Below are 23,068 nucleotides of genomic sequence, written 5' to 3'. Positions count from 1 at the left end.
GAACTGGCTAGACCTTACTTACTCCTGACATGATTGGATATATATTCTGAAAGCCACAAAGAAAGGTTCAAAACTTCTAAGCAGATTTTAAATTTTATATTTCTACCTTTTTTGGTGACAAATAATACATCTGGGGGAATCTATTATTTTATACATAGTTCAGCTGACATTTTCCCTTTGTTCCCTAAAATTGTTAAAATCATTAAGTGCCTAAATGAATAGAATGTCTATGTGTGAATTCAGAGACAATGCAGATAATGTTAGTAACTGTAACACTTAGGATCTGAACACTCAGTGCTTTACTTCACACAAATACTAACACTTGCCTGACCTGTGGTGGTGCAGTGGATAAAGCATCGACCTGAAACAGAGGTTGCCAGTTTGAAATCCTGGGCTTGTCCAGTCAAGGCACACACACGAAGCAACTACAATGAGTTGATGCTTCCCACTTTTTTCTCTCTCTCTCTCTCTTGAAATCTCTCTAAAACTCAATAAATAAAATCTTTTTTAAAAAAATACTAACACAACACTTTAGTTCACCTAAACCATTTTGACATGATACTAATTTTCATATTGCCAACATTTCAAATTCAAATGAACCCAAAATGTAAGAAGCTAGCTAAATCAGCTATCTCTTCATATTGTTACATCACACATTTTCCAAATCTAAAATGTACCATTTTTTTCAGGGATACTTGGATGTGTTTAATGAAAAAAAAATGGAGTCGTTAGAAAATAATTTTTATGATTTTCATGGCTGAAAACAAAACTTCATGTAATTGTGCACTTAAGCATGTTCAATCTAGCCAAAACAATAGCAGAAAACCTCAGACTCTTCAAGTTAAAAAAGAGCCGATCCAGCTAGTCCATTTCTTTGGAGTTAAAGTTATGTCATTCTACATTACCAATAATCCCTCAAATGTTTAAAAGTCCAATTTTGAAGAAATATCTTTCCCCTTAGGGTCCTGCTGAAATAGCCCCTGAAGTACACATGAAATTTGAAACAGATGAAAACTCTAAATAAATGTCTCAGATTAAAAATAATTCTTCTTAGGAAAGACAATGTCTCAATAATGAATCAGATTAATGATCATACTCAGGAATCGCTTGTCATGGCCTCTATAAAGCAAAGGACCCTAGCTTTTAAGCGGTTTCCTTCATATCAGGAAGGCAATCCTAAAATTTACCTGTAGCAATCAGAGGACAAGACACAGGAAGAAGTGAGCCTTGAACTAGGTGGGTATTCTAGGATCAGGGAATAGAGAGGGTGAGTGTGATCAAGGGGGTAGCAGCCTCTGGAAGCCTCACATTTGGATGTGTTGTATTAGACAATAGACTCTGATGTTTTACAGTAGAACTGAATTTGCTTTTAAAAAGTTTTCTAAGAACATTTACCAGGCAAGGGTATGTGCAGACCAGTTGGAACAAAGGAAACACTAAAACAAACAAACAAAAAAACAAATTAAATCTTCCAGAGGAAGTGAATAATTCTTCACTCCCAAATGCTGCACCAACCCATAAGCACTTAGCCTTCCAGGAAGCACAGTGTGACTCAACTGTCCTAGCATTCTCAGGAAACAGATGACTCTCATACACTCATCCTGCTGTCTTTGAGGAATGCGGCACTGCTGCTGTGCACTTTCTTAAATTCTTCTTCACATTGTATTAATGACTCCTGCAACACAGAAGTTCAGAACAATTAAGTGTTCTCTTTGGTTTGCATGAAACCCATTCTTATTGGCACTATATATGCGTGAATTAAAGAACCATTCATGCCCCCTTGATTTCTTTCCTAAGACATTCCTTCTTTAGGGAAAAAAAGAAATATACTGATTTCTCAAATACCAATGACTAATCATTTCACTTAAGTTCAACCCCACCCAACCAGATATGACCTAAGCTAGCTGTTTCCAGACTAATTCATTTGGCATCTTAATACATTTCTTTTATTTTTAAAATATAGTTCATGGGCCCTGGCCGGTTGGCTCAGCGGTAGAGCGTCGGCCTGGCGTGCGGGGGACCTGGGCTCGATTCCCGGCCAGGGCACATAGGAGAAGCGCCCATTTGCTTCTCCACCCCCACCCCCTCCTTCCTCTATGTCTCTCTCTTCCCCTCCCACAGCCAAGGCTCCATTGGAGCAAAGATGGCCCGGGCGCTGGGGATGGCTCCTTGGCCTCTGCCCCAGGCGCTAGAGTGGCTCTGGTCGCGGCAGAACGACGCCCCGGAGGGGCAGAGCATCGCCCCCTGGTGGGCAGAGCTTCACCCCTGGCGGGCGTGCCGGGTGGATCCCGGTCGGGCGCATGCGGGAGTCTGACTGTCTCTCCCCGTTTCCAGCTTCAGAAAAATACAAAAAAATAAAATAAATAAATAAATAAATAAATAAAAATATATATCAATAGTTCATGGAATCCCTTTCAAGCCTTCTCTCTTACTTTTACCCCAATCAGGAATTCAGGTCTCAAATTAATTCTCACAGGCCTAAACAGAACTTTTGAGGAAGAAACGAGCCCAAAGTGGGTAAGAAATTCTCCAAAGTTACCTCTGCTAGTTAATAAAGGCCCAGGCCTAGGACCCAGGTCTCCACATCCCCAAACCGAAACACTTTTCCATCTCACCTAAATGCCTCACCATCTGTAAAGCATGAAGCCACAGCCACTATCACGGCAGCCTGGCCCATGCAGGTTCGCATTGGATTCGGACAGTCGGTAACGAAACAATGGAGCCAAAAACTGATGGGCCATCATCTTTAATCCTAGCTTGCACCCGGCGGGCAAGTAAAAAACACACACTGGGCTCCAAAACCCACTCACATTCAGTGCTGTTGGGCAGATAAAATATATATATTATGCTCACTTTGTTAAAGATGGCGCTGCCCACGTGGAAGCCGTCGTCCAGGTGATATTAATGTATGTTGGGGGCGGGCTGTGGGCAGGCAGGATCCTTGTAGCCTGGGGCTTGGTTTTAGGACTAAGCCTTTCCCACCCTTTTTGCTGTGGAGTGGTACAATCCAATTATGCCTCAGATAAGTGACTTTGTATTAGAGACTTCCCCTATTTTGTATATTGGATTAAAGGTTTGGATTTCTACACTATAAAATGGGGGCAGAACGGGGGGCTTGCGCTCTTGGTTCCTGAGATTAACATTAGAGGAGAGAGCAGAGAGGAGAGCAGAGAAAGTCCATGTGGAAGAGGCCAGGAGAATCAGCCAAGATGGCGGAGTGTTGAGGGAGAAGCCAGTTTGTGCAGAGTTTGTGCAGGGAGAAGGAAGGAGATGGGGAACAGAGGTGAATAAGGCTGGTGAGCTATAAACCTTTGATTCTAGGAAACTTGGATAAGTCAGTAGCTTTGTGAGCACTTGTAAAGCCAGTGGCCAAGGCCACCATCACAGCAGCCTGGCCCATGCAGGTTCGTATTGGATTCAGACAGTCGGTAAAGAAACAATGGAGCCAAAAATTGATGAGCCATCATCTTTAATCCTAGCTTGCACCTGGCGGGCAAGTAAAACACACACTGGGCTCCAAAACCCACTCACATTCAGTGCTCACAAAGCTACTGACTTATCCGAGTTTCCTAGAATCAAAGGTTTATAGCTCACCAGCCTTATTCACCTCTGTTCCCCATCTCCTTCCTTCTCCCTATACAAACTCTGCACAAACTGGCTTCTCACTCAACACTCCGCCATCTTGGCTGCTTCTCCTAGCCTCCTCCACGTGGCCTTTCTCTGCTCTCCTCTCTAATGCTAATCTCAGGAACCAAGAGAGCAAGCTCCCGTTCTGCCCTCATTTTATAGTGTAGAAATCCAAACCTTTAATCCAATATACAAAATAGGGGAAGTCTCTAATACAAAGTCACTTATCTGGGGCATGATGGGACTGCACCACCCCACATCAAAAAGGGTAGGAAAGGCTTAGTCCTAAAACCAAGCCCCAGGCTACAAGGATTCTGCCTGCCCACAGCCCACCCCCAACACACATTAATAGGGGTGACGGATCCCCACATGGGCAGCGCCATCTTTAACAAAGTGAGCATAATATATTTTATCTGCCCAACACCATCACATGACACTGAATCTATTACCATTGATATGTTTTATTATTACTCCCCTGAAACCAAAAGAAATCTTGCTTCTCTGCTGTGAGCTAACTTCTTTTTTATTATAATTCTGATGCAAGTCTGATCGAATAAGAATCCTGTGCCCTGCACCAGACAGGCCAGCAAAGAAGAGACAGTTGAAAACTGTATCTGCCCTCATGAAACTCACAGACAGGATAATCTTAAAACTAAATTTGCTCAAGTCCCCTCATGCATCCAACAATGAGCTAGATTGTCATCTTTCTCCAAAGCATCCAAGGGCTCCATCAACACCACAATTGAAGTCATTTAAACTTGCTGCTTAAGTTTCAGGTCCTCAAATACAAATCACTACTATGCAGATAAAAATAAACATGCATGGCCTGACCAGGCAGTAGCGCAGTGGATAGAGTATTGGACTGGGACACAGAGGACCCAGGTTCTAAACCCCAAGGTTGTCAGCTTGAGCGTGGGGTCACTGGCTCAGCAGGAGCCCACCGTTCAAGGCACATATGAGAAAGCAATCAATGAACAACGAAGGTGCTGCAATGAAGAACTGATGCTTCTCATCTCTCTCCCTTCCTGTCCGTCTGTGTCCCTCTCTCTGACTCTCTTGCTGCTAAAAAAAAAAAAAAAGCCCTGGCCGGTTGGCTCAGCGGTAGAGCGTCGGCCTAGCGTGCGGAGGACCCGGGTTCGATTCCCGGCCAGGGCACATAGGAGAAGCGCCCATTTGCTTCTCCACCCCTCCGCCGCGCTTTCCTCTCTGTCTCTCTCTTCCCCTCCCGCAGCCAAGGCTCCATTGGAGCAAAGATGGCCCGGGCGCTGGGCTTGGCTCTGTGGCCTCTGCCTCAGGCGCTAGAGTGGCTCTGGTCGCAATATGGCGACGCCCAGGATGGGCAGAGCATCGCCCCCTGGGGGGCAGAGCACCGCCCCTGGTGGGCGTGCCGGGTGGATCCCGGTCGGACGCATGCGGGAGTCTGTCTGACTGTCTCTCCCCGTTTCCAGCTTCAGAAAAATGAAAAAAAAAAAAAAAAATTATTAAACATACATGAATGAGATGAGGAAATAAACTCATTTTTCAACAATTATGTATCAAATAAGCATCAGCTCCAACATTACTGTAGGCTGATAATTTATAATTAACTTACAAGAGATGAGATATATATTAAAAGTACGAGAAAACTATACAGTGTAGTCCCTAAACATACCTGTGCTGCTGCCACACTTGCATTATGCAACAATTTATAATGCAGGAATACTTTCCACACACACCCTCTCATTTAATCCCCCTATATCTGTTCTAAGATTAAAAAACCGATACTCAATAAAGTGAAGGAACCTGCTTCAGCTCCCAGAAATGGTAATGGACAGACACAAAACCAAGACAGTCTCCCATTTCTAGGTCCCTAGACTTTCCTACTGAACCACACTGTCTTAGTAAAGCTCCTACCAACTCCTCCCTCCTTTTGCGGCCACTGCTGAAGTGCCAGAGGCAAAACTGAAGGTCACTATTTTTGTGACTTCTGACCAAAGCAACAACCACAGAACCATAAAAGGCATTTCAATGCATGTTCCCGCATTCGCTGGAACCCTATGTCCTCCTCTCTTCCCAAAGAGCTGAGGAAGGAGTAGTACAACGTTTGATTCACGCCCATTCGAAAGGACGATGAATTCCGGTTGTGCAAAGACACTACAAAGGGCAGCGAACTGGCAATGTAGTCCCGGTTTTACAGGAAGAAATACTTCATCTACTGAATGAATGCAGTGGGAGAAAGCTAATGGTTCAACTGTTCTCATGGGAATTCACCACCGGCAAGGTGGTTATCTCCAGACTAAAGCTGGATAAGACTGCAGAAAGATCCTGGAACATAAAACCAAACCTCACCAAGTGGAAAAGGAAAAAAGCAAATACAAGGAAGAAACAACGGAGAAGATGCAGGAGTAAAGTAATCTTATACACAATTTTCAAAGTAGGGGGAAACACCTTCCAATCTGATTTTAATTAATAATGTTAATACTAACACCACTAGAAATAATAATAGTTAACTTTTATTGACTATATACTCACATGCTAGACAATGTTCCAGGTCTTTTACATGAACTAATGATAATAATTTACATAAGAGTATATTAGTAATACTAGAGCTCAAATTCTAAAATTTTTAAGTGATTAAAAATATTCACAATGGCATTCAGAATAGAAAACCAGTTTTAGACAACCAAATTACTGTAAGACACACAATCAAAGCAAAGAAAAGTAAGTGGGCAGTGAAGAGAGAACAGCAAACCCCAGGGGACTCACGTGGCCCAAAGGAAGAGGTTTCCCACCAGATTCCAATACTCATACCAGTTCCATAGACTAGCATAAATGACTGAAGAGTTAGCCAAAGAGATCACATGACTCACTGAGCTTCTTTAATGCCTGCATCCAAATTTTGCATAAGTAAGCTTGTTTCCAAACTGTGAATGGTCCAAACAAGGCTGAAATCCTTTATAGAGGAGATAAGACACTCTGTGGGTGGGAGACCAGAGGGCTGGGAAACCAGCCACAGCACAGGGAACTGGGCTCTGACAGGCTCTGGCAGGTTGACTCAGTGGCAGACCATCGTCCCAGTGTGTGGATGTCCCCGGTTTGATTCCTGATTAGGGTACATAAAAGAAGTAACCATGTGCTTCTCCCCCCCTTCTCTCTCTCTTTCTTATTCTCTCTCTCTCTCTCTTCCCCTCCTGCAGCCATGGCTTGATTGGTTCCAGTGTATTGGACCCAGGTACTTGAAGATGGCTACGTGGAGACTCTACCTCAGGCACTAAAAATAGCTTAGTTGGGAGCATGGCCCCAGATGGGTAGAGTATCAGCCCTAGAGGGGGTTGCTGGGTGATCTAGGTTGGTGAGCATGTAGGAGTCTGTCTCTCCACCTCCCCTCCTTTCACTTGGAAAAGAAGAAAAATAAAGTGGGCTTTGACAGCCCTGCATCTCCCTTTGCAATGCACTACAGTTCACATAAATTATGTCATTTCACTTAATCTTAAAAAAAAACAGAAGCAGGAATGACTAAGTCCCTAAACAATGAGCACAAGGTGATCTAAACCTCCTGGAGGAGAAAGAAAAGCTCCCAGGAAGAAGCAGAATTTGTCATGGGTCAAGCCAGCAGCTTTGAGTGGAACGGAGGCCAGAATCCTACAGTCAGAGGCAGATAAGAGAGAGAAAACAGGAAACTGAAAAGAAAAAAAACAACTTTCATACAATGTGTTAATTTATAAATAAACTACTGGACAAAAGAACCGTACTTTCCCATGTCTGCTCATTCAGAAGTTTGTGAAGACTTTAGGTGGGCTCAGGCTTGGTCAAAAGGAAACAGCCCCTTTATCAGAAAACAAAGGCACCACAGAGACAGATATGAAAGACAGAGAGACAGAGACAGAGACAGAGAGAGAAAAGCATCCAGATTTGACTGAAGCTCCTTTCTGATCAACTACATTGAGATTCCCAATTCCTTCTGGTCACTTAAGCCAAAGAAATACAACCTAATTTCCTGTCATCTTTTATTCTTTAAGGTGATTAATTCACTTCAAATCTCTCCACCACTGTCAGTTCTCCATTCATCCTGGTACTCTGAAATGAAAAGTACGTGATCATATAGTGTAGAACATTTTTAAAATAACAATTATTAGTATTTATTATTGTTTATTATTTGACAGGCGTGCTACTTTAAAGATGAGGAAATTGAAGCTTAAAGAGGTTCAATGACTTGCCCAAGATAACACCACACTGAAGTAATTCAAACTGCCTTATATAACTACTTACAGTCAATTGTGAATTAATTAAGAATACACACCCTTGCCTGAAAAGGCAGTGGCATAGTGGATAGAGCGTTGACCTGGGATGCAGAGGACCCAGGTTTGAAACCTGAGATTGCCAGCTTGAGTGTGGGCTCATCTGGCTTGAGTGCGGGGTCACTGGCTTGAGTGTGCAATCATAGACATGACCCCATGGTCGCTGGCTTGAAGTTCAAGGTCACTGGCTTGAGCAAGGAGTCACTCAATCTGTTGTAGCCCCCCCCCTCCCGTCAAGGCACATATGAGAAAGCAATCAATGAACAACTAAGGAGCTGCAATGAAGAATTGATGCTTCTCATCTCTCTCCCTTTCTGTCTGTCTGTCCCTCTCTGTCTCTGTCACTCACACACACACACACACACACACACACACATACATACCCTTTCACCCATTACAAAATCAAGTTCCCTTGGCCCTGGCCAGTTGGCTCAGTGGTAGAGCATCAGCCAGCATGTGGATGTCCCAGGTTTGATTCCCAGTCAGGGCACACAGGAAAAGTGCCCATCTGCTTCTCCACCCTCCTCCTCCCCCTTCTCTCCCCCCCCCCCCCCCGCAGCCATAGGAGCATATCAGCCCCAGGCACTGAGGATGGCTCTGTGGAGCCTCCACCTCAGATGCTAAAAATAGCTCGGTTGCAAGTATGGCCCCAGATAGGCAGAGCATCGGCCCCAGATAGGGGTGTGCCAGGTGGATCCCAGTCAGGGAGTATGCGGCAGGAGTCTGTCTCCCCTCCTCTCACTTGGATATAAAACAAAATCAGTTTCCCTTTATTTTTCTTAATAGTAAGAAAAAAATGTTTTTATGTTTATTGAGAGAGAGAAACAGCGATTTATTGTCCCACCGATTCATGCATTTACTGGTTGATTCTTGTATGTGCCCCGACCGGGGTTAGAACCCGCAATTTTAGCATACTGAGTCAATGCTCTAACCCAGTGGTTGGCAAACTCATTAGTCAACAGAGCCAAATATCAACAGTACAATGATGAAAATTTCTTTTGAGAGCCAAATGTTTTATTAAAATATTTTTTTTTAATTTTATTTATTCATTTTTAGAGAGGAGAGAGACAGAGACAGAGAGGGAGAGAAAGGAGAGAGAGACAGAGAGAGAGAAGGGGGGAGGAGCTGGAAGCATCAACACCCATATGTGCCTTGACCAGGCAAGCCCAGGGTTTCGAACCGGCGACCTCAGCATTTCCAGGTCGACGCTTTATTCACTGCGCCACCACAGGTCAGGCCGAGAGCCAAATGTTTTAAACTTGAACTATGTAGGTAGGTACGTTCCTTATCGAGGTAGGGCCTGCATGTGGTATTTTGTGGAAGAGCCACACAAAAGGGGCCAAAGAGCTGCATGTGGCTCACGAGCCAGTTTGCTGACCAGGGCTCTAACCAACTGAGTTATCCCTCACCTCAAAAGATCAAAATCCACTGTAATGTTAATTTTGACACTACACAGAACAATCTCTGGTGGGAATGAATTTTTTTTTTTGTATTTTTCTGAAGCTGGAAACGGGGAGGCAGTCAGACAGACTCCCGCATGCGCCCGACCAGGATCCACCCCGCACGCCCACCAGGGGGTGTCGCTCTGTCGTGACTAGAGCCACTCTAGCGCCTGGGGCAGAGGCCAAGGAGCCATCCCCAGCGCCCGGGCCATCCTTTGCTCCAATGGAGCCTTGGCTGCGGGAGGGGAAGAGAGAGACAGAGAGGAAGGAGAGGGGGAGGGGTGGAGAAGCAGATGGGCGCTTCTCCTGTGTGCCCTGGCCAGGAATCGAACCTGGGACTTCCGCACGCCAGGCCGACGCTCCACCACTGAGCAACCGGCCAGGGCCGGGAATGAATTTTAAGTTGACTTGCTGATATCTGATGCTAGGTCTGCTTTTTGAAAGGTACTCCCCCTTTCCCTACATGACCTACCTCCAAATCCTCCACACCATATGGCAAGAATGATCGCACTATGGGTACAGTTTATAAAACAAACTTTTAGCGGAGACCAAGCAGATACCCAAGGGTCAAAGCCCACCTTACAGAGCAGCACCACCACACTCACTCCAACTGCACCATGTCACATGTCGCTACTGCTGGTCACTAGAAGCAGCAGGACAGCCACTGCTAAATTTCAGAAAAATTCAAAAGGACAGTACCTTCCCTCCAAAGGAAAATGGGCAACTAAAAAAAAAGGCAACCTACAAGCCGGTTTAAAACAAACAGAAAAGGCCCTGGCCAGGTTGGCTCAGTGGTAGAGTGTTGGCCAGGCACGTGGAAGTCCCGGGTTCAATTCCTGGTCAGGGCACACAGGAGAAGTGCCCATCTGCTTCTCCATCCCTCCCCCTCTCCTTCCTCTCTGTCTCTCTCTTCCCCTCCCACAGCCAAGGCTCCATTGGAGCAAAGTTGGCTCAGGCGCTGAGGATGGCTCTGTGGCCTCTGCCTCAGGCGCTAGAATGGCTCTGGTTGCAACAGAGCAACACCCCAGATGGGCAGAGCATCGCCCCCTGGTGGGCATGCCGGGTGGATCTTAATCGGGCACATGCCAGAGTCTTCCTGCCTCCCTGCTTCTAACTTCGGAAAAATACAAAAACAAAACAAACAAACAAAAAAACCATATCTTAAATGGTCAAAAGTAATATTATTATTTCTTTAAACTACCTACACAATATTTATATTTTCTCATATGTGGGAAATCATTGACTACAGTTAGGTACCCTTAAATTCGCCACTGCCGTGCCATTGAACCTCAATTTGCTTAAAACCTAAACTAGTAAAACTTCTGTTAGTTTCATTTCTCATCTAAACATTCCACTGAAATTAGAGTACAAGAAGTCAACTGAATTTTAATTCCCTTGGAATGCTCTATAACAACTGTAAAACACCATGGAATGTTCCCTTCATTTTGGTGTTGGTATTCTTCCTCTTCTGTAATGCATTTTGGTTTCTGTTTGTTTTATTGTTTGAGAACTATATCACATACACATAAATTTCTATGCTTTAACTAGCAAAATATCAAAAAACAGCCCTCAAAACAAGCATCTGTGGGAAATTTTCAGAGTAAGTTTAAGTTGCATAAGAACAGAATGATTACAGAAGGTTCATAATCTATCTGAAGTCAGAAATAACTCCACATCTTTTTAAAAGATTCACTTAATCAACTCTGTAAGAAGGAACAAACTAAATCAGGGAAAACTAGGAGTTAATCAGAGTATGAGAGATTAAACAACCATTTTCATCAGAGGTGAGCCTTACAGTAGATAGATAACCATGCCAGAGTCCATCTACTTGTAAATTTTCAATAAAAGACAATAAGCTGGTAGGTAAATAGTATAGATATCCTCTTTGGCAGGTGGTTTTTCCTACCATCCTAGCCTGTTTATAAGATTACTTAGGTTCCTGGTAATTCTAACGCGGCAGTTGGAAAACTGGCACTAAATGTACTTTAATTCAAAGATAAACAGGCACTTCCAGCCACCCTCTTTTTACATGCTTCGTAAGAGACACATCACCCAGTTTCCCACCCTCTGTATCCCAGGGTGTATTTCACAGGACACTGACGCTTTCTTAGCAATGCCTTTCCTGTGCCATAATTACAGGAGTCACAAGTATTTTGTGCCTTGTCTCAATGATGCCAGCCTGAAACACACTCTAAAGTATTTCAAAATGCCAGAATATGTCATGTCCCTTTGGTACAAACAGTAAGCAAAAGCATAACCTGAAATTCAGCTGTCTGCCAAAGAGGAAGCATTTACTGAGCTAAACATATACACACAGGACTCCAGAGCAGTGCTCTCTCAGGATCCCACCTACCCATATATCATGGTCAAGGCCATGCATAAAACAATGCTCACACCAAGAGGAAGAACCACATAAAGTACAAAAATAGTACATTCACTGTTAAAGAAATGCAAATAAAATGACAGTGAGGTGCCTTTAAAAAGTTTCCCCCTCTGGCCTGACCAGGCGGAGGCGCAATGGATAGAGCGTCGGACTGGGATGTGGAGGACCCAGGTTCGAGACCCTGAGGTCACCAGCTTGGCGTGGGCTCATCTGGTTTGAGCAAAGCTCACCAGCTTGGACCCAAGGTCGCTGGCTCGAGCAAGGGGTTACTTCGTCTGCTGAAGGCCCGCAGTCAAGGCACATATGAGAAAGCAATCAATGAACAACTAAGGTGTGGCAACGAAAAACTGATGATTGATGCTTCTCATCTCTCTCCGTTCCTGTCTGTCTGTCCCTATCTATCCCTCTCTCTGACTCTCTCTCTGTCTCTGCAAAAAAAAAAAAAAAAAGTTTCCCCTCTAGTTTAATGACTATAACCAGTGGAGCTAAGGGTGAATGAAACTAGTTAAAAATATAGCCCTAGAGCCATAAAAATGGTCACAACCTCATGCTCAGTAAAATTCCATTTTGTACATTTATGCTAAAAAAATTAGTCCATAAAGAAAAGGTTTCTTGGTTAAGATGTTCACTGCAGTGTCTCAGCCTCAGGAACTAAAAATAGCTCAACTGATTGAGCATCGGCCCCAGATGGGGGTTGCCGGGTAGATCCCAGTCAGGATGCATATGGGAAACAAATCAACAAAATCATATTTGGATTAAGACAGTAAGATAATGGACCCCCCCCCCCACAAACTCTGATGTGATTTTTATTACACTCATTATTTTTTAAAAATTTAAGAACATATGGCTCTAACCACCTATAAAAACCTAAAGTTTAAAGTCCTTCCAGAAAAAGGGGGCATACTTATGAGAAATTACCCAATTTTTTTTAGCATATTACTAAAAATTAGTCATACTTTTAGCAAAAAAGATGGGAGCCAAATTTGTAACTCAAGTCTTGCTCTTTATAACAGATGAGAGATAATCTATACAGACTACTAACTAAACTCCATAAGAGCAGATACCGGTCTGCTTTGTTCACCAAATCCTTAGCACCAGTCTGAACACTGTGATAACAGACACTTGGGAAATGAAGTTAGAAAGCTACCTGCATAATCTTAACACACCCACAAACTTTGCCTGACTGGCATTAATTTCATGAAAGCACTTTGCTGATTACATTCTAAATTTCTTAAATCCAAGATCTTCTAAATTGATTCTTCTGGTCTTCAACTCCCAAATTCATCCTTTTTTGTCCTCTAATTATCTCACTTTGTTTAGCATCTAGAAAAAGAACTGAGTGCTGGAATATATAATTAGTAAATCATTCTTAGCTGGCTGAAATCATGTAGCAGCAATAAGCAATTACAGGCCATGAAATGAATACTACTCTTGCTGTTTTAATACTCTATGACATAACGAGGCTCTGGCCGTTTGGCTCAATGGATAGAGCATCGCCCAAGTTCAATTCCTGGTCAGGGCACACAAGAGAATTGACTACCTGATTCTCCCCCCCCCCCCCCTTCTCTCCCTCTCTCCTCCTGCAGCCAGTGTCTCAACTGGTTCGAGTGTTGGTCTGGATCACTGAGGATAGCTAGGTTGGTCCAAGTACCCTCAGGTACTAAAATAGCTCGACTGATTCAAGCGCTGGCCCTAGTGGGGGCACATGTGGGAGTCTATCTCCCCTCCTCTCACTTTAAAAAAACAACAATACTGTATGCCATAATGAGTCCTATTCTCTGTAAACCAAAAGCAAAGTTGCAGTTTGAATGTAGGGCAGTTTTATTCTATCAGCTCAATGTGAAAAAAAGGGAAGTCCCCCCCCCACAAGTTTCACAACCCCTAAATGCTAGTAGTATATGTATGTGATCCTCCCAACAGTAAAGGGCAAGTTCCCCTTCACAAAGAAAAACCAACCCAGCACGCCCGCTGGCACTCCCTCCAGCCATTCACCTACCTGTAGCCATTTACACAGATGATGGAGAGAATCAAATCCCTAATTGCAAATATTCTATTGTGCAACAGAAATATAATATGACCCACCTAAGCAATTTCCAATTTTCCAATAGCCATATTAAAAAATAAACAGGTATGGCCCTGGCCGTTTGGCTCAGTGGGAGAGCGTCGGCCTGGCGTGCAGAAGTCCCGGGTTCGATTCCCGGCCAGGGCACACAGGAGAGGCGCCCATCTGCTTCTCCACCCCTCCCCCTCTCCTTCCTCTCTGTCTCTCTCTTCCCCTCCTGCAGCTGAGGCTCCATTGGAGCAAAAGATGGCCCGGGCGCTGGGGATGGCTCCTTGGCCTCTGCCCCAGGCGCTAGAGTGGCTCTGGTCGCAACAGAGCGACGCCTTGGATGGGCAGAGCATCGTCCCCTGGTGGGCATGCCGGGTGGATCCCGGTCGGGCGCATGCAGGAGTCTGTCTGACTGCCTCCCCGCTTCCAGCTTCAGAAAAAAAAAAAAATTAAAAATAAAAAAATAAACAGGTAGCATGATTGGTGGTGGCACAGTGGATACAGCACCAACCAGGAACACTCAGGTCCCAGATTCAAAATTCTTAAGTCAACAGCTTGATTGAGCACAGGGTCACCTGGCTTGAGTGCAGGCTCACCAGCTTGAGTGCGGGGTTGCTAGCTTGAGGGTGGGATCGATATGATCCCATGGTCACTGGCTTGAAGCCCAAGGTCACTGACTTGAGCAAGAAGTCACTGGTTTGGTTTGAGCCGCCCAGTCTCAAGGCACATATGAGAAGCAATCAGTGAACAACTAAGCTGGCGTAAGTACAAGTTGATGCTTTTTATCTCTTTCCCTTATTGTCCCTCTCTCTCTCACTAAAAAAATAATAAATAGCCCTGGCCAGTTGGCTCAGCAGAAGAGTGTTGGCCCAGCGTGTGGAAGTCCCGCGTTCAATTCCTGGTCAGGGTATACAGAAGTGCCCATCTGCTTCTCCACCCTTCCCCTTCTCCTTTATCTCTCTCTTCCCCTCCCGCAGTCAAGGCTCCACTGGAGCAAAAATTGGCCCAGGCACTGAGGAGTGCTCCATGGCCTCCACCTAAGGTGGTAGAATGGCTCAGGCCGCAACAGAGCAACGCCCCAGATGGGCTTGCCGGGTGGATCCCGGTCAGGCGCATGCAGGAGTCTGTCTGACTGCCCTCCCCGCTTCTAACTTCGGAAAAATACAAAATATAAAAAATAAATTAAATAATAAATAAATAAACAGGCAAAAATTAACTTCTAAAATACTATAATTTCAAAATGTAATCCATACTTTAAAATTGTGATATACTGTATGTTCTCCTTCCTTTATTATCTCAGAAATCCAGTGTGTATTTCAAACTTACTGTACACCACTCCATTCAGGTCCATTTCCAGTGCGCCTTCACATAGGGCTAGTATCTACCATAATGGACAGCATAGCTTTAGCATGATGATCACTTCTATTTCAGAATCACTTGTAACATGTTTATATGTATTTCATATTTTAATCGTTTGTATGAACTCTGACATCCTTCTTAGTGCATCTCTGGCCCTCTCCACTTAAAAAGAATAGAATTTTAACAAGTAAACAAAAACTATTTGACTAGCTACTGACAGCCAAACCACAACTAACTGAACTATTAAGAGAAACCTGGAAAATTAACCTTGTTCAAGAGTGGTAAACTGGCCCTGGCCAGTTGGTTCAGTAGTAGAGCTTCGACCCAGCATGTGGAAGTCCCGGGATCAATTTCCAGTCAGGGCACATAAAAGAAGTGACCATCTGCTTCTCTCTCTCTCTCTCTCTCTCTCTCTCTCTCTTCTCCTCCCACAGCCATGGCTCAATTGATTCTAGTGTATCAGCTCCAGGAACTGAGGATGGAAAAAAAAATTTTAAGTGTCCACTCTGGTTAGATTAACTGTATGTAATGCATTTTATTTCCTTGAACATAATTATTCTGTTGGAGCACAGTCATCTACAAATTTAGCATAGGTGTCAACAGGAAAATGTGACTAGTTTTTTAGAGATACACATTTCATTCAACATTTTCACACCGTACTACACAATGGGTGTGCTCCTGAAAAAGTGTGAACAGTGAAGTCTCCTTTACGCTAAAGGAGCTATCTCTTTAAAGGAAAATTAGAGAAATGTACTGTCTATTTAATAAGCTTTTTTTTTTTTTACAGAGAAAGAGAAAGTCCGAGAGAGGGATAGACAGACAGAAACGAAGAGAGATGAGAAGCATTAATCATCAGTTTTTCGTTGCGACACCTTAGTTGTTCATTGACTACTTTCTCATATGTTCCTTGACCGTGGGGCTACAGCAGAGTGAGTGACCCCTTGCTCGACCCGGCAACCTAGGGTCCAAGCTGGTGAGCTTTGCTCAAACCAAATGAGCCCGCGCTCAAGCTGGCAACCTCGGGGTCTGGAACCTGGGTCCTTCGCATCCCAGTCCGATGCTCTATCCACTGCGCCACCGTCTGGTCAGGTTATCTAATAAGCTTTTTTTTTTTTTTCATTTTTTCTGAAGCTGGAAACAGGGCAAGACAGTCAGACAGACTCCCGCATGCGCCCGACCGGGATCCACCCAGCACGCCCACCAAGGGGCGACGCTCTGCCCACCAAGGGGCGATGCTCTGCCCATCCTGGGTGTCGCCATGTTGCGACCAGAGCCACTCTAGCGCCTGAGGCAGAGGCCACAGAGCCATCCCCAGCGCCCGGGCCATCTTTGCTCCAATGGAGCCTCGGCTGCGGGAGGGGAAGAGAGAGAGAGGAAAGCGCGGCGGAGGGGTGGAGAAGCAAATGGGCGCTTCTCCTGTGTGCCCTGGCCAGGAATCGAACCCGGGTCCTCCGCACGCTAGGCCGACGCTCTACCGCTGAGCTAACCGGCCAGGGCTCTAATAAGCTTTTAAAAAATATTACTAGCCCTGGCCAGATAGCTCAGCTGATGAGAGCATCATCCCAGTATACAGAGGTTATAGATTCGATCCTATTAGGGCATGTACAGAAACAGATTGATGTTTCTTTCTCTTTCTTTAGTTCTCTCTCCACTACCCCTCTTCCTTGCTCTCTCTCTTAAATCAATCAATAAATTATATTAAAATATATGTATTACTAAATGAGGCCAGGAGCTTCACTTTGCTCACTGCTCTATCCCAGATCTAAGCTTACAGGTGTGGAGGGCAGAGTCAGCACAATAAACTGTTGAATGCACAAATGAGTGATGGACTTTCTTAAAATAATGGACAAATATACCAAGTGATTTACAGCTAACTAATAATATCAGCAACATCCATTTTTAAATGACCACTACATGTAAGATGCTGTGAAGACTTCTGTTCTACTTGGGAGAAGGTGGGAAACTGTACATTTGCATGTTAAGAGTACCAAGTACTGGGATATCCATCCTTAGAGAGCAGGCTTTCATCTGCCTAAGTACCAGGCATTTATTTTATGTGTTGGTAAACATGCTAGTCTCAATCCTCATTAAATAAAATGACAAATTATCATTTTTTTTTTTTTTTTTTTTTTTTACTTTTTTTTTTTTTTTTTGCATTTTTCTGAAGCTGGAAACAGGGAGAGACAGTCAGACAGACTCCCGCATGCGCCCGACCGGGACCCACCCGGCACGCCCACCAGGGGCGCTGCTCTGCCCATCCTGGGTGTCGCCATGTTGCGACCAGAGCCACTCTAGCGCCTGGGGCAGAGGCAAAGGAGCCATCCCCAGCGCCCGGGCCATCTTTGCTCCAATGGAGCCTTGGCTGCGGGAGGGGAAGAGAGAGACAGAGAGGAAGGCGCGGCGGAGGGGTGGAGAAGCAAATGGGCGCTTCTCCTGTGTGCCCTGGCCGGGAATCGAACCTGGGTCCTCCGCACGCTAGGCCGACGCTCTACCGCTGAGCCAACCGGCCAGGGCGACAAATTATCATTTTTGCTGTGAAGGAAAAGAGAAGCAAGTGTTAAAAGGCAAGAGGAGCCTACTCTGAACTGGTGTTCAGGAAGAATCCCCTGAGAAGGTGTCCTGTAAGTTGACACGTGAGGGAAAAGTGAGAGGAGCACTTTCAGGTCCAGGCTCTGTGATGGGGAATAACATGGATCCTGAGAGGAATGGAGAGAAGCTAAAGTGACCCGAGACCTAGTTACAGGCTGTTATTTAAAGTTGTTGTATCAGAGAGCTGGGCCTTGAATATAGGCAGTGTTTACTTAGCAAGAATAAAATCTCGCCCTGGCCGGTTGGCTCAGTGGTAGAGCGTCGGCCTAGCGTGCGGAGGACCCGGGTTCGATTCCCAGCCAGGGAACACAGGAGAAGCGCCCATTTGCTTCTCCACCCCTCCGCCGTGCTTTCCTCTCTGTCTCTCTCTTCCCCTCCCGCAGCCGAGGCTCCATTGGAGCAAAGATGGCCCGGGCGCTGGGGATGGCTCTGTGGCCTCTGCCTCAGGCGCTAGAGTGGCTCTGGTCGCAACATGGCGACGCCCAGGGTGGGCAGAGCGTCACCCCTGGTGGGCGTGCCGGGTGGATCCCGGTCGGGCGCATGCGGGAGTCTGTCTGACTGTCTCTCCCTGTTTCCAGCTTCAGAAAAATGAAAAAAAAAATAAATAAAAAATAAAATAAAATCTCTACTAGGCAGTATGTATATGTGTGTGTGTGCGCGCGCGTGTGGACGTGTGTGTGTGTGTGTGTGTGTGTGTGTGTTAGCTCTTCAATGAGACAAGGACACAAACAGGCTAGTTAGCTAAAATGTGTCCTTTAATTGAACAAGCAGCTCCCATATATCCCACTGGGTCTCTTCACCATCCCTTCTGAGGATGGGCTGAATAGCTAATAGCCTTGGGACAAATTAAAAGTACAAAGCAAGCCTCAAACAGGCACCTTTATCAAAAGACTGCCACTGTATGTGGGAAGTTGGGAGTAAGCAAGAGCTGCTTGCTCAGGGCTATGAAGAGTTGGTGATCAAGCCACAGCACAAAGCATTTGGTCAGTCTCATTTTTTCTCTCCCAGAAAATGAATGTTTACATTTATGACATACCACTAACTGCCAAAGGAAGTCTGAAAAGAATAACCACTTCATTAGATATTTTTAGATTTTCTTTTCGTAAGTATTTTGTGTCACTGCTTTCCAAATAATTCCATTATCTTCCAAGTTAGCCAGGAGAAAATAAAAAAATAAATAAAGAGTGTATGTTCATGAGGATATATGACATTGGTGACTAATTTTGTTTTGAAATTCAGGTAAAGGAATGAGTCTTTTTGAGTCCTGCTCACACAAACACAAAATTCCAACAGATCAATACCATGTAAGGACAGAATATTTCAGACATTGAACCTAGATGTGCAAATCACCATGCACCAAGCAAAAAGACCAGTGGGGATGTTTACATTCAACAATACAGGGACTGACCCACTTCAGATCAAAAGACACATGCAGACCGAAAGTAAAAGATGGAAATATACTGCTCACAAAAATTAGGGGATATTTCAAAATGAATATGAAACTATAAAATATCCTCTAATTTTTGTGAGCCATATAGACGTTTCATACAAATGGAACAAAAGAAAAGGTGGGGTAGCCATACATTTATAGAAATCAAAATAGACTTTAAAACAAAGTAACAAGGTAACAAGAGACAAAAAAGGACAAGTTATATAGAAATAATTATAACAAATTACAATTTTTGCTGTGAAGGAAAAGAGCAGAGGGCGCTATAAGGCAAGAGGAGCCTACTCTGAACTGGTGTTCAGGAAGACTCCCCTGAGAAGGTGTCCTGTAAGTTGGCATGTGAAAGAAAAGAGAGAGGTACAATTTCAGGTTTTGTGATGCACCCGAAATTTCATAGTGATAAAGTGATCAACTCTACAATGTAAACATTTATGCACCTTAATATATAAAACAAATATTGATAGACATAAAAGGAGAGATCAACAGTAAAACAGTCATAGTAGGGAATTTTAACACCCCATTGACATCAATAGGTAAATCATCCAGACAGAAAGTCAACAGGAAACAGTGGCCTTAAATGACACATTAGAGCAGATAGACTTAACATATATTTTTAGAACATTTCACTCCAAAGCAGAACATATGTTCTTTTCAAGTGCACACAGAACATTTTCCAGAAGTGATCACAGGTTAGGTCACAAAAAAAACTCTAAAATTTAAGATTAAAATCATATAAAGCATCTTCTCCAATCACAATAGTATAAAACTGAATATTAATTACCAGAAAAAAACTGGAAAACACACACATGGAAGTTAAATAGCATGCAACTAAACAACCAGTGGACTGAGACCAAGGAAAAAAATCAAGTACCTTGAGAGAAATGAAAATCCCCCCCCCAAATCTATGGAACACAGCCATGCAGTTCTAAGAGGGAAATTCATAGCCTACACCCCAAAACAAAAATCTCAACTAAACAATCTATCCTTATACCTAAAAGGACTAGAAAAAGAACAAGGCCCAAGTACATATAAGGAAGGAAATAAAGATCAGAGCAGAAATAAGTAACAGAGCCTAAAACAATACAAATGATCAATGCAACTAAAAGCTGGTTCTTTGAAAAGACAAACAAAATTGATAAACCTTTAACCAGACTCATCAAGAGAAAAGAGGAGCCCTGGTCAGCTGTCTCAGTGGTGGACATCAGCCCAGCACGTGGAAGTCCCAGGTTCAATTCCCGGTCAGGGCACATAAAAGAAGCAACCAACTGCTTCTCCACCCCTCCCCCTTCCCCTCTTCCTTTCCTACAACCATGGCTGAAATTAGCAAGTTGGCCCTGGGCACTGAGGAGGGCTCCATGGCCTTGACTTAGGCCCTATAAAATAGCTTAGTTGCCAAGCAACAGAGCAGCAGTCCAAGATGGACAGAACATTAGCCCCAAACGGGGGTTGCCAGATGGATCCCAGTCAGGGCGCATGCTAGAGTAGAGTCTGTCTCTCCACCTCCCTGCCTCTCATTTGATTAAAAAAAAAAAAGAGAGAGAGAGGACCCAAATAAACAAAATCAGAAATGGAAAAAAATAAAAATATAATGATTAAAAAGTTGGTATAGGCCCTGGCTGGTTGGCTCAGTGGTAGAGCATCAGCTCAGCCTGTGGATGTTCCAGGTTTGATTCCTGGTCCGCGCACACAGGAAAGGCAACCAACTGCTTCTCCACCCCTCTCCCTTTCCCTTTCTTTCTCTCTCTCTCCCTTTCTCTTTCTTTTCCCCTCCCACAGCCATGGCTCAGCTGATTCAAGCCCCTTGGCTCCAGGTGCTGAGAATGGCTCCTGGAGCCTCCACCTCAGGTGCTAAAAATAGCTTGGTTGCAAGCCTCGGCACCAGACAGGATGCTGGGTGGATCCCAGGCCAGGGTGCATGTGGGAGTCTGTCTATCTCCCCTCCTCTCACTTGGAAAAGAAGGGGGGGGGGAGTTAGTATAGCCAAAATACTTTTAATGTTGTAAAACATCAAAACTTTTAATAAAAATGCTGAATAAGGTAGTATAATTCATTACTGTTGATTCTAGCAATAAGACAGAAAACAAGAGAGTCACAAAAATACTTAAATTATAATGCCAAGAGAACTCATAGGGTGAACCTGAAATCTGTTATGTGGAGTCTCACAGATCTGCCTTACTAAACTATTCTTCAGTATAACTTTTAAAGAGTAGAACCTGACCTGTGGTGGTGCAGTAGATAAAGTGTCAACCTGTAATATTGAGGTTGCTAGTTCGATACCCTGGGTTTGCCTGGACAAGACATTTAAGAGAAGCAATTACAGCAATCTGATGCTTCCCACCCCTCCTCTCCTTACTTTCTCTCACCTCTCTCTAAGATCAATAAATAAAATCTTTAAAAAGTGAATAGAAAAATTGTGAGGGGTTCAGAAGATAAATTAAAGTTTTTCAAGACGTCTTGGGTGGAGGAAGGTAGAAGAGGGCAAAGAGAGGATAAATGGTGAACAAATAAGGTTTAACTTTGGGTGATAAACACATAATACAATAGACAGATGATGTGTTATAGAATTGTACACCTAAAACCAATGCCACCCCAATATATTAAATCTAAAAATTTTTAATATAATTTGGAAACAAATTTTTAATTCAATTACACTGTAATAAAAGAAACCAAAAAACTCTTGACTATTCTATTTTTTAAAGCCGGAACAAGTGTCTCATTTCCTTTTTCCTATTAACTATCAATGGTTTAGGAAGAAACGTGATCACCTTAGATACAAAGTAAGATATGATCCAACAGATTAATAATTTTGATCAGTTTCTTCTCTTGGAAGTCTAAGTGTATCCCATATTTATTAGGTAGTTTGATTTTGTAGGAAACTCAGAGAATCATAAATTACAGAACTGCCCACATTCTTTATTCTACTTGAATAAAGCAATACAGTGACCACACAGGTATGAATTACTATACTGTAATGAAGATGCATGCAGAAAAGGGAGTCAACGTTTTAAAAAACTCCTGAATTATAGATGTCCATATTTATAAGGGTAAAATCAAACGTTTTATTTTTATAGTCAAGAAGTAACAAAAAGAAGAGTTAAATTTGGCCCTGGCCGGTTGGCTCTGTGGTAGAGCGTCGGCCTGGCATGCAGAAGTCCCGGGTTCGATTCCCGGCCAGGGCACACAGGAGAGGCGCCCATCCGCTTCTCCACCCCTCCCCCTCTCCTTCCTCTCTGTCTCTCTCTTCCCCTCCAGCAGCGAGGCTCCATTGGAGCGGGGATGGCCCAGGCGCTGGGGATGGCTCCTTGGCCTCTGCCCCGGGCGCTTGAGTGGCTCTGGTCGCGGCAGAGCAACACCCCGAAGGGGCGAAGCGTCGCCCCCTGGTGGGCGTGCCGGGTGGATCCTGGTCGGTCGGGGGCATGCGGGAGTCTGTCTGACTGTCTCTCCCTGTTTCCAGCTTCAGAAAAATACAAAAAAAAAAAAAAAAGAAGAGTGAAATTTGTGTCAGAAAACTTGAGTTCCAGCCTTTTTCCTAACTGTGGCCCCTTAGTCAAATCACTTAACAAGGCCATACCTTTCATTACGTTAATACTCCAGAGGGTCCCTGAGAGAATCTTAATAAAGTAGGGTACATTTTAAAACCATAAAGAACCAACTATTATCATACCAGGGAAGCATTCATTCATTCAATGAATACTGTATTCAATGACCAACCACAGAGTGTCAGGTACTGACTGGAGCCCTATAAATGCAGCAATAAACATAACATTCAAACTGCCACAAACAGGCTGTATGCTCATTCCCTTTCCATCCTCCATACCTTTTTAACCCTTTCCCATATGTGTGTGTGTGTGTTGGGGGGGGGGGGGTACCTATATAAAATAAGAAAGAAAATGG

At 44.1% G+C, this 23,068-nt stretch overlaps 2 protein-coding genes across 3 annotated transcripts in view; one reads left to right on the top strand and one right to left on the bottom strand.

Moving 5' to 3' along the window:
* The window catches only part of RASSF3 (Ras association domain family member 3), a 122,047-nt gene that overhangs the window by 95,452 nt on the left and 3,527 nt on the right, over nt 1–23,068 (bottom strand). The gene's annotated exons all lie outside the window — the stretch shown is intronic.
* NACA (nascent polypeptide associated complex subunit alpha) overlaps nt 20,858–23,068 on the top strand; it is a 337,284-nt gene continuing 335,073 nt past the window's right edge. Inside the window, exon 1 of the mRNA XM_066369797.1 lies at nt 20,858–20,861. The gene's annotated coding sequence lies outside the window, so the exon portion shown is untranslated. The remainder of the gene's footprint in view (nt 20,862–23,068) is intronic.

The sequence above is a fragment of the Saccopteryx leptura genome, chromosome 2, assembly GCF_036850995.1.
Source record: "Saccopteryx leptura isolate mSacLep1 chromosome 2, mSacLep1_pri_phased_curated, whole genome shotgun sequence".
NCBI lineage: Eukaryota > Metazoa > Chordata > Mammalia > Chiroptera > Emballonuridae > Saccopteryx > Saccopteryx leptura.
This window is presented reverse-complemented; position numbering and strand designations above follow the sequence as displayed.